At 35.9% G+C, this 18811-nt stretch overlaps 1 protein-coding gene across 2 annotated transcripts in view; it reads left to right on the top strand.

Annotated features, from left to right (window-relative positions):
* The window catches only part of LOC143006715 (cadherin-6-like), a 107182-nt gene that overhangs the window by 79755 nt on the left and 8616 nt on the right, over window positions 1-18811 (top strand). The gene's annotated exons all lie outside the window — the stretch shown is intronic.

The following is an 18811-nucleotide window of genomic DNA, read 5'->3' as shown; positions in this document are numbered from 1 at the left end:
GCTCTAGCTATGGCATTTGAAAAAAAGAAAACAATTTGGTCCATGTATACACTGTCGTTTTGGGAAATTGGACCAAAAATAAACTTTGCCCCAAACTTACAGGAAACAATCCTGGTGTCCTGTAGATGCTGTGGTTTTAAATTTTAGAGCTCTAGCTCTTGAATTCACCAATATATGGGCATTTGAAAAACAAACAATTTGGTCCATGTATACACTGTCGTTTTGGGAAATTGGACCAAAAATAAACTTTGCCCCAAACTTACGGAAAGTAATACTGGTGTCCTGTAGATGCTGTGGTTTTAAATTTTAGAGCTCTAGCTATGGCATTTGAAAAAAAAAAACCAATTTGGTCCATGTATACACTGTCGTTTTGGGAAATTGGACCAAAAATAAACTTTGCCCCAAACTTACAGGAAATAATCCTGGTGTCCTGCAGATGCTGTGGTTTTAAATTTTAGAGCTCTAGATCTTGAATTCGCCGTTATATATGGGCCTTTTTAGAAAAACAAACAATTTGGTCCATGTGTACACTGTCGTTTTGGGAAATTGGACCAAAAATGAACTTTGCCCCAAACTTACAGAAAGTCATACTGGTGTCCTGCAGATGCTGTGTTTCTAAATTTTAGGGCCCTAGCTCTTGAATTCACCAAGATATTGGCATTTGAAAAAAACAAACAATTTGGTCCATGTCTACACTGTTGATTTGGGAAATTGGACCAAACATTTGATTCGCCCCAAACTTATAGAAAGTAATACTGGTGTCCTGCAGATGCTGTGTTTCTAAATGTCAGAGCTCTAGCTCTTGAATTCACCAAGATATGGGCATTTGAAAAAAACAAACAATTTGGTCCATGTATACACTGTCGTTTTGGGAAATTGGACCAAAAATAAACTTTGCCCCAAACTTACAGAAAGTAATACTGATGTCCTGCAGATGCTGTGTTTCTAAATTTTAGAGCTCTAGCTCTTGAATTCGCCAAGATATGGGCTTTTTAGAAAAACAAACAATTTGGTCCATGTATACACTGTCGTTTTGGGAAATTGGACCAAAAAATTTATTTGCCCGAAACTTACAGGAAATAATACTGGTGTCCTGTAGATGCTGTGGTTTTAAATTTTAGAGCTCTAGCTATGGCATTTGAAAAAAAAAAAACAATTTGGTCCATGTATACACTGTCGTTTTGGGAAATTGGACCAAAAATAAACTTTGCCCCAAACTTACAGGAAATAATCCTGGTGTCCTGCAGATGCTGTGGTTTTAAATTTTAGAGCTCTAGATGTTGAATTCGCCGTTATATATGGGCCTTTTTAGAAAAACAAACAATTTGGTCCATGTGTACACTGTCGTTTTGGGAAATTGGACCAAAAATCAACTTTGCCCCAAACTTACAGAAAGTAATACTGGTGTCCTGCAGATGCTGTGTTTCTAAATGTCAGAGCTCTAGCTCTTGAATTCACCAAGATATGGGCATTTGAAAAAAACAAACAATTTGGTCCATGTATACACTGTCGTTTTGGGAAATTGGACCAAAAATCAACTTTGCCCCAAACTTACAGAAAGTAATACTGATGTCCTGCAGATGCTGTGTTTCTAAATTTTAGAGCTCTAGCTCTTGAATTCGCCAAGATATGGGCTTTTTAGAAAAACAAACAATTTGGTCCATGTATACACTGTCGTTTTGGGAAATTGGACCAAAAATAAATGTTGCTCCAAACTTACAGGAAATAATACTGGTGTCCTGTAGATGCTGTGGTTTTAAATTTTAGAGATCTAGCTCTTGAATTCACCAAGATATGGGCATTTGAAAAAAAAAAAAACAATTTGGTCCATGTATACACTGTCGTTTTGGGAAATTGGACCAAAAATAAACTTTGCCCCTAACTTACAGAAAATAATACTGGTGTCCTGCAGATGCCTTGTTTCTAAATTTTTAGAGCTCTAGCTCTTCAATTCACCAATATATGGGCTTTTTAGAAATCAAACAATTTGGTCCATGTATACACTGTCGATTTGGGAAATTGGACCAAAAATAAACTTTGCCCCAAACTTACAGAAAGTAATACTGGTGTCCTGCAGATGCTGTGGCTTTAAATTTTAGAGCTCTAGCTCTTGAATTGGACCAAGATATGGGCATTTGAAAAAAAAAAACAAGTTGGTCCATGTATACACTGTCGTTTTGGGAAATTGGACCAAAAATTTTATTTGCCCCAAACTTACAGGAAATAATACTGGTGTCCTGTAGATGCTGTGGTTTTAAATTTTAGAGCTCTAGCTATGGCATTTGAAAAAAAGAAAACAATTTGGTCCATGTATACACTGTCATTTTGGGAAATTGGACCAAAAATAAACTTTGCCCCAAACTTACAGGAAATAATCCTGGTGTCCTGTAGATGCTGTGGTTTTAAATTTTAGAGCTCTAGCTCTTGAATTCACCAATATATGGGCATTTGAAAAAAACAAACAATTTGGTCCATGTATACACTGTCGTTTTGGGAAATTGGACCAAAAATAAACTTTGCCCCAAACTTACAGAAAGTAATACTGGTGTCCTGCAGGTGCTGTGTTTCTACATTTTAGAGCTCTAGCTCTTCAATTCACCAAGATATGGGCATTTGAAAAAAAAAAACAATTTGGTGCATGTTTACACTGTCATTTTGGGAAATTGGACCAAAAAATAAACTTTGCCCCAAACTTACAGGAAATAATACTGGTGTCCTGTAAATGCTGTGGTTTTAAATTTTAGAGCTCTAGCTATGGCATTTCAAAAAAAGAAAACAATTTGGTCCATGTATACACTGTCGTTTTGGGAAATTGGACCAAAAATAAACTTTGCCCCAAACTTACAGGAAATAATCCTGGTGTCCTGTAGATGCTGTGGTTTTAAATTTTAGAGCTCTAGCTCTTGAATTCACCAATATATGGGCATTTGAAAAAAACAAACAATTTGGTCCATGTATACACTGTCGTTTTGGGAAATTGGACCAAAAATAAACTTTGCCCCAAACTTACAGGAAATAATCCTGGTGTCCTGTAGATGCTGTGGTTTTAAATTTTAGAGCTCTAGCTCTTGAATTCACCAATATATGGGCATTTGAAAAACAAACAATTTGGTCCATGTATACACTGTCGTTTTGGGAAATTGGACCAAAAATAAACTTTGCCCCAAACTTACAGAAAGTAATACTGATGTCCTGCAGATGCTGTGTTTCTAAATTTTAGAGCTCTAGCTCTTGAATTCGCCAAGATATGGGCTTTTTAGAAAAACAAACAATTTGGTCCATGTATACACTGTCGTTTTGGGAAATTGGACCAAAAATAAACTTTGCCCCAAACTTACAGGAAATAATACTGGTGTCCTGTAGATGCTGTGGTTTTAAATTTTAGAGCTCTAGCTCTTGAATTCACCAATATATGGGCATTTGAAAAACAAACAATTTGGTCCATGTATACACTGTCGTTTTGGGAAATTGGACCAAAAATAAACTTTGCCCCAAACTTACAGGAAATAATACTGGTGTCCTGTAGATGCTGTGGTTTTAAATTTTAGAGCTCTAGGTCTTGAATTCACCAAGAAATGGGCATTTGAAAAAAACAAACAATTTGGTCCATGTATACACTGTCGTTTTGGGAAATTGGACCAAAAATAAACTTTGCCCCAAACTTACAGAAAGTAATACTGGTGTCCTGCAGGTGCTGTGTTTCTACATTTTAGAGCTCTAGCTCTTCAATTCACCAAGATATGGGCATTTGAAAAAAAAAAACAATTTGGTGCATGTTTACACTGTCATTTTGGGAAATTGGACCAAAAAATAAACTTTGCCCCAAACTTACAGGAAATAATACTGGTGTCCTGTAAATGCTGTGGTTTTAAATTTTAGAGCTCTAGCTATGGCATTTCAAAAAAAGAAAACAATTTGGTCCATGTATACACTGTCGTTTTGGGAAATTGGACCAAAAATTTTATTTGCCCCAAACTTACAGGAAATAATCCTGGTGTCCTGTAGATGCTGTGGTTTTAAATTTTAGAGCTCTAGCTCTTGAATTCACCGATATATGGGCATTTGAAAAAAACAAACAATTTGGTCCATGTATACACTGTCGTTTTGGGAAATTGGACCAAAAATAAACTTTGCCCCAAACTTACAGGAAATAATCCTGGTGTCCTGTAGATGCTGTGGTTTTAAATTTTAGAGCTCTAGCTCTTGAATTCACCAATATATGGGCATTTGAAAAACAAACAATTTGGTCCATGTATACACTGTCGTTTTGGGAAATTGGACCAAAAATAAACTTTGCCCCAAACTTACAGAAAGTAATACTGATGTCCTGCAGATGCTGTGTTTCTAAATTATAGAGCTCTAGCTCTTGAATTCGCCAAGATATGGGCTTTTTAGAAAAACAAACAATTTGGTCCATGTATACACTGTCGTTTTGGGAAATTGGACCAAAAATAAACTTTGCCCCAAACTTACAGGAAATAATACTGGTGTCCTGTAGATGCTGTGGTTTTAAATTTTAGAGCTCTAGCTCTTGAATTCACCAATATATGGGCATTTGAAAAACAAACAATTTGGTCCATGTATACACTGTCGTTTTGGGAAATTGGACCAAAAATAAACTTTGCCCCAAACTTACAGGAAATAATACTGGTGTCCTGTAGATGCTGTGGTTTTAAATTTTAGAGCTCTAGGTCTTGAATTCACCAAGAAATGGGCATTTGAAAAAAACAAACAATTTGGTCCATGTATACACTGTCGTTTTGGGAAATTGGACCAAAAATTTTATTTGCCCCAAACTTACAGGAAATAATACTGGTGTCCTGTAGATGCTGTGGTTTTAAATTTTAGAGCTCTAGCTATGGCATTTGAAAAAAAAAAAACAATTTGGTCCATGTATACACTGTCGTTTTGGGACATTGGACCAAAAATAAACTTTGCCCCAAACTTACAGAAAGTAATACTGATGTCCTGCAGATGCTGTGTTTCTAAATTTTAGAGCTCTAGCTCTTGAATTCGCCAAGATATGAGCTTTTTAGAAAAACAAACAATTTGGTCCATGTATACACTGTCGTTTTGGGAAATTGGACCAAAAATAAACTTTGCCCCAAACTTACAGGAAATAATACTGGTGTCCTGTAGATGCTGTGGTTTTAAATTTTAGAGCTCTAGCTCTTGAATTCACCAATATATGGGCATTTGAAAAACAAACAATTTGGTCCATGTATACACTGTCGTTTTGGGAAATTGGACCAAAAATAAACTTTGCCCCAAACTTACAGGAAATAATACTGGTGTCCTGTAGATGCTGTGGTTTTAAATTTCAGAGCTCTAGGTCTTGAATTCACCAAGAAATGGGCATTTGAAAAAAACAAACAATTTGGTCCATGTATACACTGTCGTTTTGGGAAATTGGACCAAAAATTTTATTTGCCCCAAACTTACAGGAAATAATACTGGTGTCCTGTAGATGCTGTGGTTTTAAATTTTAGAGCTCTAGCTATGGCATTTGAAAAAAAGAAAACAATTTGGACCATGTATACACTGTCGTTTTGGGAAATTGGACCAAAAATAAACTTTGCCCCAAACTTACAGGAAATAATCCTGGTGTCCTGCAGATGCTGTGGTTTTAAATTTTAGAGCTCTAGATCTTGAATTCGCCAATATATGGGCTTTTTAGAAAAACAAACACTTTGGTCCATGTGTACACTGTCGTTTTGGGAGATTGGACCAAAAATGAACTTTGCCCCAAACTTACAGAAAGTAATACTGGTGTCCTGCAGATGCTGTGTTTGTAAATTTTAGAGCTCCAGCTCTTGAATTCACCAATATATGGGCATTTGAAAAACAAACAATTTGGTCCATGTATACACTGTCGTTTTGGGAAATTGGACCAAAAATAAACTTTGCCCCCACTTACAGGAAATAATACTGGTGTCCTGTAGATGCTGTGGTTTTAAATTTTAGAGCTCTAGGTCTTGAATTCACCAAGAAATGGGCATTTGAAAAAAACAAACAATTTGGTCCATGTATACACTGTCGTTTTGGGAAATTGGACCAAAAATTTTATTTGCCCCAAACTTACAGGAAATAATACTGGTGTCCTGTAGATGCTGTGGTTTTAAATTTTAGAGCTCTAGCTATGGCATTTGAAAAAAAAAAAACAATTTGGTCCATGTATACACTGTCGTTTTGGGAAATTGGACCAAAAATAAACTTTGCCCCAAACTTACAGAAAGTAATACTGATGTCCTGCAGATGCTGTGTTTCTAAATTTTAGAGCTCTAGCTCTTGAATTCGCCAAGATATGGGCTTTTTAGAAAAACAAACAATTTGGTCCATGTATACACTGTCGTTTTGGGAAATTGGACCAAAAATAAACTTTGCCCCAAACTTACAGGAAATAATACTGGTGTCCTGTAGATGCTGTGGTTTTAAATTTCAGAGCTCTAGGTCTTGAATTCACCAAGAAATGGGCATTTGAAAAAAACAAACAATTTGGTCCATGTATACACTGTCGTTTTGGGAAATTGGACCAAAAATTTTATTTGCCCCAAACTTACAGGAAATAATACTGGTGTCCTGTAGATGCTGTGGTTTTAAATTTTAGAGCTCTAGCTATGGCATTTGAAAAAAAGAAAACAATTTGGTCCATGTATACACTGTCGTTTTGGGAAATTGGACCAAAAATAAACTTTGCCCCAAACTTACAGGAAATAATCCTGGTGTCCTGCAGATGCTGTGGTTTTAAATTTTAGAGCTCTAGATCTTGAATTCGCCAATATATGGGCTTTTTAGAAAAACAAACACTTTGGTCCATGTGTACACTGTCGTTTTGGGAGATTGGACCAAAAATGAACTTTGCCCCAAACTTACAGAAAGTAATACTGGTGTCCTGCAGATGCTGTGTTTGTAAATTTTAGAGCCCTAGCTCTTGAATTCACCAAGATATTGGCATTTGAAAAAAACAAACAATTTGGTCCATGTCTACACTGTTGATTTGGGAAATTGGACCAAACATTTAATTCGCCCCAAACTTACAGAAAGTAATACTGATGTCCTGCAGATGCTGTGTTTCTAAATGTTAGAGCTCTAGCTCTTGAATTCACCAAGATATGGGCATTTGAAAAAAACAAACAATTTGGTCCATGTATACACTGTCGTTTTGGGAAATTGGACCAAAAATAAACTTTGCCCCTAACCTACAGAAAGTAATACTGATGTCCTGCAGATGCTGTGTTTCTAAATTTTAGAGCTCTAGCTCTTGAATTCGCAAAGATATGGGCTTTTTAGAAAAACAAACAATTTGGTCCATGTATACACTGTCGTTTTGGGAAATTGGACCAATAATAAACTTTGCCCCAAATTTACAGGAAATAATTATGGTGTCCTGCAGATGCTGTGTTTCTAAATTTTAGAGCCCTAGCTCTTGAATTCACCAATATATGGGCATTTGAAAAAAACAAACAATTTGGTCCATGTATACACTGTCGTTTTGGGAAATTGGACCAAAAATAAATGTTGCCCCAAACTTACAGGAAATAATTCTGGTGTCCTGTAAATGCTGTGGTTTTAAATTTTAGAGATCTAGCTCTTGAATTCACCAAGATATGGGCATTTGAAAAAAAAAAAAACAATTTGGTCCATGTATACACTGTCGTTTTGGGAAATTGGACGAAAAATAAACTTTGCCCCTAACTTACAGAAAATAATACTGGTGTCCTGCAGATGCCGTGTTTCTAAATTTTTAGAGCTCTAGCTCTTCAATTCACCAATATATGGGCTTTTTAGAAATCAAACAATTTGGTCCATGTATACACTGTCGATTTGGGAAATTGGACCAAAAATAAACTTTGCCCCAAACTTACAGAAAGTAATACTGGTGTCCTGCAGATGCTGTGGCTTTAAATTTTAGAGCTCTAGCTCTTGAATTGGACCAAGATATGGGCATTTGAAAAAAAAAAACAAGTTGGTCCATGTATACACTGTCGTTTTGGGAAATTGGACCAAAAATTTTATTTGCCCCAAACTTACAGGAAATAATACTGGTGTCCTGTAGATGCTGTGGTTTTAAATTTTAGAGCTCTAGCTATGGCATTTGAAAAAAAGAAAACAATTTGGTCCATGTATACACTGTCATTTTGGGAAATTGGACCAAAAATAAACTTTGCCCCAAACTTACAGGAAATAATCCTGGTGTCCTGTAGATGCTGTGGTTTTAAATGTTAGAGCTCTAGCTCTTGAATTCACCAAGATATGGGCATTTGAAAAAAAAAAACAATTTGGTCCATGTATACACTGTCGTTTTGGGAAATTGGACCAAAAATAAACTTTGCCCCTAACCTACAGAAAGTAATACTGATGTCCTGCAGATGCTGTGTTTCTAAATTTTAGAGCTCTAGCTCTTGAATTCGCAAAGATATGGGCTTTTTAGAAAAACAAACAATTTGGTCCATGTATACACTGTCGTTTTGGGAAATTGGACCAATAATAAACTTTGCCCCAAATTTACAGGAAATAATCCTGGTGTCCTGCAGATGCTGTGTTTCTAAATTTTAGAGCCCTAGCTCTTGAATTCACCAATATATGGGCATTTGAAAAAAACAAACAATTTGGTCCATGTATACACTGTCGTTTTGGGAAATTGGACCAAAAATAAATGTTGCCCCAAACTTACAGGAAATAATTCTGGTGTCCTGTAAATGCTGTGGTTTTAAATTTTAGAGATCTAGCTCTTGAATTCACCAAGATATGGGCATTTGAAAAAAAAAAAAACAATTTGGTCCATGTATACACTGTCGTTTTGGGAAATTGGACCAAAAATAAACTTTGCCCCTAACTTACAGAAAATAATACTGGTGTCCTGCAGATGCCGTGTTTCTAAATTTTTAGAGCTCTAGCTCTTCAATTCACCAATATATGGGCTTTTTAGAAATCAAACAATTTGGTCCATGTATACACTGTCGATTTGGGAAATTGGACCAAAAATAAACTTTGCCCCAAACTTACAGAAAGTAATACTGGTGTCCTGCAGATGCTGTGGCTTTAAATTTTAGAGCTCTAGCTCTTGAATTGGACCAAGATATGGGCATTTGAAAAAAAAAAACAAGTTGGTCCATGTATACACTGTCGTTTTGGGAAATTGGACCAAAAATTTTATTTGCCCCAAACTTACAGGAAATAATACTGGTGTCCTGTAGATGCTGTGGTTTTAAATTTTAGAGCTCTAGCTATGGCATTTGAAAAAAAGAAAACAATTTGGTCCATGTATACACTGTCATTTTGGGAAATTGGACCAAAAATAAACTTTGCCCCAAACTTACAGGAAATAATCCTGGTGTCCTGTAGATGCTGTGGTTTTAAATTTTAGAGCTCTAGCTCTTGAATTCACCAATATATGGGCATTTGAAAAACAAACAATTTGGTCCATGTATACACTGTCGTTTTGGGAAATTGGACCAAAAATAAACTTTGCCCCAAACTTACAGAAAGTAATACTGGTGTCCTGCAGGTGCTGTGTTTCTACATTTTAGAGCTCTACCTCTTCAATTCACCAAGATATGGGCATTTGAAAAAAAAAAACAATTTGGTCCATGTTTACACTGTCATTTTGGGAAATTGGACCAAAAAATAAACTTTGCCCCAAACTTACAGGAAATAATACTGGTGTCCTGTAGATGCTGTGGTTTTAAATTTTAGAGCTCTAGCTATGGCATTTGAAAAAAAGAAAACAATTTGGTCCATGTATACACTGTCGTTTTGGGAAATTGGACCAAAAATAAACTTTGCCCCAAACTTACAGGAAATAATCCTGGTGTCCTGTAGATGCTGTGGTTTTAAATTTTAGAGCTCTAGCTCTTGAATTCACCAATATATGGGCATTTGAAAAACAAACAATTTGGTCCATGTATACACTGTCGTTTTGGGAAATTGGACCAAAAATAAACTTTGCCCCAAACTTACAGAAAGTAATACTGATGTCCTGCAGATGCTGTGTTTCTAAATTTTAGAGCTCTAGCTCTTGAATTCGCCAAGATATGGGCATTTGAAAAACAATTTGGTGCATGTTTACACTGTCATTTTGGGAAATTGGACCAAAAAATAAACTTTGCCCCAAACTTACAGGAAATAATACTGGTGTCCTGTAGATGCTGTGGTTTTAAATTTTAGAGATCTAGCTCTTGAATTCACCAAGATATGGGCATTTGAAAAAAAACAAACAATTTGGTCCATGTATACACTGTCGTTTTGGGAAATTGGACCAAAAATAAACTTTGCCCCAAACTTACAGAAAATAATACTGGTGTCCTGCAGATGCCGTGTTTCTAAATTTTTAGAGCTCTAGCTCTTCAATTCACCAATATATGGGCTTTTTAGAAATCAAACAATTTGGTCCATGTATACACTGTCATTTTGGGAAATTGGACCAAAAATAAACTTTGCCCCAAATTTACAGGAAATAATCCTGGTGTCCTGCAGATGCTGTGTTTCTAAATTTTAGAGCCCTAGCTCTTGAATTCACCAATATATGGGCATTTGAAAAAAACAAACAATTTGGTCCATGTATACACTGTCGTTTTGGGAAATTGGACCAAAAATAAATTTTGCCCCAAACTTACAGGAAATAATACTGGTGTCCTGTAGATGCTGTGGTTTTAAATTTTAGAGATGTACCCTTTGAATTCACCAAGATATGGGCATTTGAAAAAAAACAAACAATTTGGTCCATGTATACACTGTTGTTTTGGGAAATTGGACCAAAAAATAAACTTTGCCCCAAACTTACAGGAAATAATACTGGTGTCCTGTAGATGCAATGGTTTTAAATTTTAGAGCTCTAGCTCTTTAATTCACCAAGATATGGGCTTTTTAGAAAAAATAACAATGTAGAAATGAAAGAGAAGCAAAAAGGGAGAATGCATACTTTTATTGATCCCCAGAGGGGAAATTCTATTCCTCATTTTTTTCATCACTCAATTGGGTTATTTTTACACAACACATGTACACACACAGGAAACACACACATACAAACACACTCTCTATGCAGCAATGGTGGAGAGATGCCGAGTGAGGGGGGCTGCCCCTTGCAGGTGTCCAGGAGCAATTTGGGGGATAGTTGCCTTGCTCAACGGCACCTAGGCAGTGCCCTGGAGATAAGTTGGCATCTCTCCAGCTACCAGTCCATCATCCGTTTTTGTGGTCTTCCTGACACTCGACCCTTCGGTTCCAAGCCAAGTCTCTCTGCCGCCAACAATTTGGTCCATGTATACACTGTCGTTTTGGGAAATTGGACCAAAAATTTAATTTGTCCCAAACTTACAGAAAGTAATACTGATGTCCTGCAGATGCTGTGTTTCTAAATTTTAGAGCTCTAGCTCTTGAATTCGCCAAGATATGGGCTTTTTAGAAAAACAAACAATTTGGTCCATGTATACACTGTCGTTTTGGGAAATTGGACCAAAAATAAACTTTGCCCCAAACTTACAGGAAATAATACTGGTGTCCTGTAGATGCTGTGGTTTTAAATTTTAGAGCTCTAGCTCTTGAATTCACCAATATATGGGCATTTGAAAAAAACAAACAATTTGGTCCATGTATACACTGTCGTTTTGGGAAATTGGACCAAAAATTTAATTTGTCCCAAACTTACAGAAAGTCATCCTGGTATCCTGTAGATGCTATGTTTTTAAATTTTAGAGCTCTAGCTGTTGAATTCGCCAATATATGGGCATTTTAGAAAAACAAACAATTTGGTCCATGTATACACTGTCGTTTTGGGAAATTGGACCAAAAATAAACTTTGCCCCAAACTTACAGGAAATAATACTCATGTCCTGCAGATGCTGTTTCTAAATTTTAGAGCTCTAGCTCTTGAATTCACCAAGATATGGGCATTTGAAAAAAACAAACAATTTGGTCCATGTATACACTGTCGTTTTGGCAAATTGGACCAAAAATTTAATTTGCCCCAAACTTACAGGAAATAATCCTGGGGTCCCGTAGATGCTGTGGTTTTAAATTTTAGAGCTCTAGCCATTGAATTCGCCAAGATATGGGCATTTGAAGAAAAAAAAACAATTTGGTCCATGTATACACTGTCGTTTTGGGAAATTGGACCAAGAATAAAATTTGCCCCAAACTTACAGGAAATAATCCTGGTGTCCTGTAGATGCTATGGTTTTAAATTTTAGAGCTCTAGCTCTTGAATTCGCCAATATATGGGCTTTCTAGAAAAACAAACAATTTGGTCCATGTATACACTGTCGTTTTGGGAAATTGAACCAAAAATAATGCCCCAAACTTACAGGAAATAATACTGGTGTCCTGCAGATACTGTGTTTCTAAATTTTAGAGCTCTTGAATTCACCAAGATATGGGCATTTGAAAAAAACAAACAATTTGGTCCATGTATACACTGTCGTTTTGGCAAATTGGACCAAAAATAAACTTTGCCCCAAACTTACAGAAAGTAATACTGGTGTCCTGCAGATGCTGTGTTTCTAAATTTTAGAGCTCTAACTATTGAATTCACCAAGATATGGGCATTTGAAAAAAACAAACAATTTGGTCCATGTATACACTGTCGTTTTGGCAAATTGGACCCAAAATAAACTTTGCCCCAAACTTACAGAAAGTAATGCTGGTGTCCTGTAGATGCTGTGTTTCTAAATTTTAGACCTGTAGCTCTTAGATTAACCAAGATATGGGCATTTAAAAAAAAAACAAACACTTTGGTCCTCGTATACACTGTCCTTTGGGGAAATTGGACCAAAAATCAACTTTGCCCCAAACTTACAGGAAATAATACTGGTGTCCTGCAGATGCTGTGTTTCTTAAATTTAGAGCTCTTGCTCTTGAATTCACCAAGATCTGGGCATTTGAAAAAAACAAACAATTTGGTCCATGTATACACTGTCGTTTTGGGAAATTGGACCAAAAATAAACTTTGCCCCAAACTTACAGAAAGCAATACTGGTGTCCTGTAGATGCTATGGTTTTAAGTTTTAGAGCTCTAGCTCTTGAATTCACCAAGTTCTGGGCATTTGAAAAAAAACAAACAATTTGGTCCATGTTTACACTGTCGTTTTGGGAAATTGGACCAAAAATAAACTTTGCCCCAAACTAACAGGAAATAATACTGGTGTCCTGTAGATGCTATGGTTTTAAGTTTTAGAGCTCTAGCTCTTGAATTCGCCGATATATGGGCCTTTTTAGAAAAACAAACAATTTGGTCCATGTATACACTGTCGTTTTGGGAAATTGGACCAAAAATAAACTTTGCCCCAAACTTACAGAAAATAATACTGGTGTGTTTCAAAATTTTAGAGCTCTAGCTCTTGAATTCACCAAGATCTGGGCATTTGAAGAAAAAAAAAACAATTTGGTCCATGTAAACACTGTCGTTTTGGGAAATTGGACCAAAAATAATGTCCCAAACTTACAGGAAATAATACTGGTGTCCTGCAGATACTGTGTTTCTAAATTTTAGAGCTCTTAAATTAACCAAGATATGGGCATTTGAAAAAAACAAACAATTTGGTCCTTGTATACACTGTCGTTTTGGCAAATTGGACCAAAAATAAACTTTGCCCCAAACTTACAGAAAATAATACTGGTGTGTTTCAAAATTTTAGAGCTCTAGCTCTTGAATTCACCAAGATATGGGCATTTGAAAAAAACAAACAATTTGGTCCATGTATACACTGTCGTTTTGGGAAATTGGACCAAACATTTAATTTGTCCCTAAACTTACAGAAAGTCATCCTGGTATCCCGTAGATGCTGTGGTTTTAAATTTTAGAGCTCTAGCTATTGAATTCGCCAAGATATGGGCATTTGAAGAAAAAAAAAACAATTTGGTCCATGTATACACTGTCGTTTTGGGAAATTGGACCAAACATTTAATTTGTCCCTAAACTTACAGAAAGTCATCCTGGTATCCCGTAGATGCTATGGTTTTAAATTTTAGAGCTCTAGCTCTTGAATTCGCCGTTTTATGGGCTTTTTAGAAAAACAAACAATTTGGTCCATGTATACACTGTCGTTTTGGGAAATTGGACCAAAAATAAACTTTGCCCCAAACTTACAGAAAGTAATACTGGTGTCCTGTAGATGCTGTGTTTCAAAATTTTAGAGCTCTAGCTCTTAAATTAACCAAGATATGGGCATTTTTAAAAAAACAAACACTTTGGTCCACGTATACACTGTCGTTTTGGCAAATTGGACCCAAAATAAACTTTGCCCCAAACTTACAGAAAGTAATGCTGGTGTCCTGTAGATGCTGTGTTTCTAAAATTTAGAGCTCTAGCTCTTAGATTAACCAAGATATGGGCATTTAAAAGAAAAGCAAACACTTTGGTCCTCGTATGCACTGTCGTTTTGGGAAATTGGACCAAAAATCAACTTTGCCCCAAACTTACAGGAAATAATACTGGTGTCCTGCAGATGCTGTGTTTCTAAAATTTAGAGCTCTTGCTCTTGAATTCACCAAGATCTGGGCATTTGAAAAAAACAAACAATTTGGTCCATGTATACACTGTCGTTTTGGGAAATTGGACCAAAATAAACTTTGCCCCAAACTTACAGAAAGCAATACTGGTGTCCTGTAGATGCTATGGTTTTAAGTTTTAGAGCTCTAGCTCTTGAATACACCAAGTTCTGGGCATTTGAAAAAAAACAAACAATTTGGTCCATGTATACACTGTCGTTTTGGGAAATTGGACCAAAAATAAACTTTGCCCCAAACTAACAGGAAATAATACTGGTGTCCTGTAGATGCTATGGTTTTAAGTTTTAGAGCTCTAGCTCTTGAATTCGCCGATATATGGGCCTTTTTAGAAAAACAAACAATTTGGTCCATGTATACACTGTCGTTTTGGGAAATTGGACCAAAAATAAACTTTGCCCCAAACTTACAGAAAATAATACTGGTGTGTTTCAAAATTTTAGAGCTCTAGCTCTTGAATTCACCAAGATCTGGGCATTTGAAGAAAAAAAAAACAATTTGGTCCATGTAAACACTGTCGTTTTGGGAAATTGGACCAAAAATAATGCCCCAAACTTACAGGAAATAATACTGGTGTCCTGCAGATACTGTGTTTCTAAATTTTAGAGCTCTTAAATTAACCAAGATATGGGCATTTGAAAAAAACAAACAATTTGGTCCTTGTATACACTGTCGTTTTGGCAAATTGGACCAAAAATAAACTTTGCCCCAAACTTACAGAAAGTAATACTGGTGTCCTGTAGATGCTGTGTTTCAAAATTTTAGAGCTCTAGCTCTTAAATTAACCAAGATATGGGCATTTTTAAAAAAAACAAACACTTTGGTCCACGTATACACTGTCGTTTTGGGAAATTGGACCAAAAATAAACTTTGCCCCAAACTTACAGGAAATAATACTGGTGTCCTGCAGATGCTGTGTTTCTAAAATTTAGAGCTCTAGCTCTTGAATTCACCAAGATCTGGGCATTTGAAAAAAACAAACAATTTGGTCCATGTAAACACTGTCGTTTTGGGAAATTGGACCAAAAATAATGCCCCAAACTTACAGGAAATAATACTGGTGTCCTGCAGATACTGTGTTTGTAAATTTTAGAGCTCTTAAATTAACCAAGATATGGGCTTTTTAGAAAAACAAACAATTTGGTCCTTGTATACACTGTCGTTTTGGCAAATTGGACCAAAAATAAACTTTGCCCCAAACTTACAGAAAATAATACTGGTGTGTTTCAAAATTTTAGAGCTCTAGCTCTTGAATTCACCAAGATATGGGCATTTGAAAAAAACAAACAATTTGGTCCATGTATACACTGTCGTTTTGGGAAATTGGACCAAACATTTAATTTGTCCCAAACTTACAGAAAGTCATCCTGGTATCCTGTAGATGCTATGGTTTTAAATTTTAGAGCTCTAGCTCTTGAATTAGCCGTTTTATTGGCTTTTTAGAAAAACAAACAATTTGGTCCATGTATACACTGTCGTTTTGGGAAATTGGACCAAAAATAAACTTTGCCCCAAACTTACAGGAAATAATACTGGTGTCCTGTAGATGCTGTGGTTTTAAATTTTAGAGCTCTAGCTCTTGAATTAGCCGTTTTATTGGCTTTTTAGAAAAACAAACAATTTGGTCCATGTAAACACTGTCGTTTTGGGAAATTGGACCAAAAATAATGCCCCAAACTTACAGGAAATAATACTGGTGTCCTGCAGATACTGTGTTTCTAAATTTTAGAGCTCTTAAATTAACCAAGATATGGGCATTTGAAAAAAACAAACAATTTGGTCCTTGTATACACTGTCGTTTTGGCAAATTGGACCAAAAATAAACTTTGCCCCAAACTTACAGAAAATAATACTGGTGTGTTTCAAAATTTTAGAGCTCTAGCTCTTGAATTCACCAAGATATGGGCATTTGAAAAAAACAAACAATTTGGTCCATGTATACACTGTCGTTTTGGGAAATTGGACCAAACATTTAATTTGTCCCTAAACTTACAGAAAGTCATCCTGGTATCCTGTAGATGCTATGGTTTTAAATTTTAGAGCTCTAGCTCTTGAATTCGCCGTTTTATGGGCTTTTTAGAAAAACAAACAATTTGGTCCATGTTTACACTGTCGTTTTGGGAAATTGGACCAAAAATAAACTTTGCCCCAAACTTACAGGAAATAATACTGGTGTCCTGCAGATGCTGTGTTTCTAAAATTTAGAGCTCTAGCTCTTGAATTCACCAAGATCTGGGCATTTGAAAAAAACAAACAATTTGGTCCATGTAAACACTGTCGTTTTGGGAAATTGGACCAAAAATAATGCCCCAAACTTACAGGAAATAATACTGGTGTCCTGCAGATACTGTGTTTGTAAATTTTAGAGCTCTTAAATTAACCAAGATATGGGCTTTTTAGAAAAACAAACAATTTGGTCCTTGTATACACTGTCGTTTTGGCAAATTGGACCAAAAATAAACTTTGCCCCAAACTTACAGAAAATAATACTGGTGTGTTTCAAAATTTTAGAGCTCTAGCTCTTGAATTCACCAAGATATGGGCATTTGAAAAAAACAAACAATTTGGTCCATGTATACACTGTCGTTTTGGGAAATTGGACCAAAAATAAACTTTGCCCCAAACTTACAGGAAATAATACTGGTGTCCTGTAGATGCTGTGGTTTTAAATTTTAGAGCTCTAGCTCTTGAATTCACCAAGAAATGGGCATTTGAAAAAAACAAACAATTTGGTCCATGTATACACTGTCGTTTTGGGAAATTGGACCAAACATTTAATTTGTCCCAAACTTACAGAAAGTCATCCTGGTATCCTGTAGATGCTATGGTTTTAAATTTTAGAGCTCTAGCTCTTGAATTAGCCGTTTTATTGGCTTTTTAGAAAAACAAACAATTTGGTCCATGTATACACTGTCGTTTTGGGAAATTGGACCAAAAATAAACTTTGCCCCAAACTTACAGGAAATAATACTGGTGTCCTGTAGATGCTGTGGTTTTAAATTTTAGAGCTCTAGCTCTTGAATTAGCCGTTTTATTGGCTTTTTAGAAAAACAAACAATTTGGTCCATGTAAACACTGTCGTTTTGGGAAATTGGACCAAAAATAATGCCCCAAACTTACAGGAAATAATACTGGTGTCCTGCAGATACTGTGTTTCTAAATTTTAGAGCTCTTAAATTAACCAAGATATGGGCATTTGAAAAAAACAAACAATTTGGTCCTTGTATACACTGTCGTTTTGGCAAATTGGACCAAAAATAAACTTTGCCCCAAACTTACAGAAAATAATACTGGTGTGTTTCAAAATTTTAGAGCTCTAGCTCTTGAATTCACCAAGATATGGGCATTTGAAAAAAACAAACAATTTGGTCCATGTATACACTGTCGTTTTGGGAAATTGGACCAAACATTTAATTTGTCCCTAAACTTACAGAAAGTCATCCTGGTATCCTGTAGATGCTATGGTTTTAAATTTTAGAGCTCTAGCTCTTGAATTCGCCGTTTTATGGGCTTTTTAGAAAAACAAACAATTTGGTCCATGTTTACACTGTCGTTTTGGGAAATTGGACCAAAAATAAACTTTGCCCCAAACTTACAGGAAATAATACTGGTGTCCTGCAGATGCTGTGTTTCTAAAATTTAGAGCTCTAGCTCTTGAATTCACCAAGATCTGGGCATTTGAAAAAAACAAACAATTTGGTCCATGTAAACACTGTCGTTTTGGGAAATTGGACCAAAAATAATGCCCCAAACTTACAGGAAATAATACTGGTGTCCTGCAGATACTGTGTTTGTAAATTTTAGAGCTCTTAAATTAACCAAGATATGGGCTTTTTAGAAAAACAAACAATTTGGTCCTTGTATACACTGTCGTTTTGGCAAATTGGACCAAAAATAAACTTTGCCCCAAACTTACAGAAAATAATACTGGTGTGTTTCAAAATTTTAGAGCTCTAGCTCTTGAATTCACCAAGATATGGGCATTTGAAAAAAACAAACAATTTGGTCCATGTATACACTGTCGTTTTGGGAAATTGGACCAAAAATAAACTTTGCCCCAAACTTACAGGAAATAATACTGGTGTCCTGTAGATGCTGTGGTTTTAAATTTTAGAGCTCTAGCTCTTGAATTCACCAAGAAATGGGCATTTGAAAAAAACAAACAATTTGGTCCATGTATACACTGTCGTTTTGGGAAATTGGACCAAACATTTAATTTGCCCCAAACTTACAGAAAGTCATCCTGGTATCCTGTAGATGCTATGGTTTTAAATTTTAGAGCTCTAGCTCTTGAATTAGCCGTTTTATT

This window comes from Genypterus blacodes, unplaced genomic scaffold, assembly GCF_046128005.1.
Source record: "Genypterus blacodes isolate CSIRO-AG114 ecotype Tasmania unplaced genomic scaffold, CSIRO-AGI_Gbla_v1 ptg000076l_1, whole genome shotgun sequence".
Taxonomy (NCBI): Eukaryota; Metazoa; Chordata; class Actinopteri; order Ophidiiformes; family Ophidiidae; genus Genypterus; species Genypterus blacodes.
Note: the sequence above shows the minus strand (reverse complement) of the source record. Positions and strands in the feature narration are given on the sequence as shown.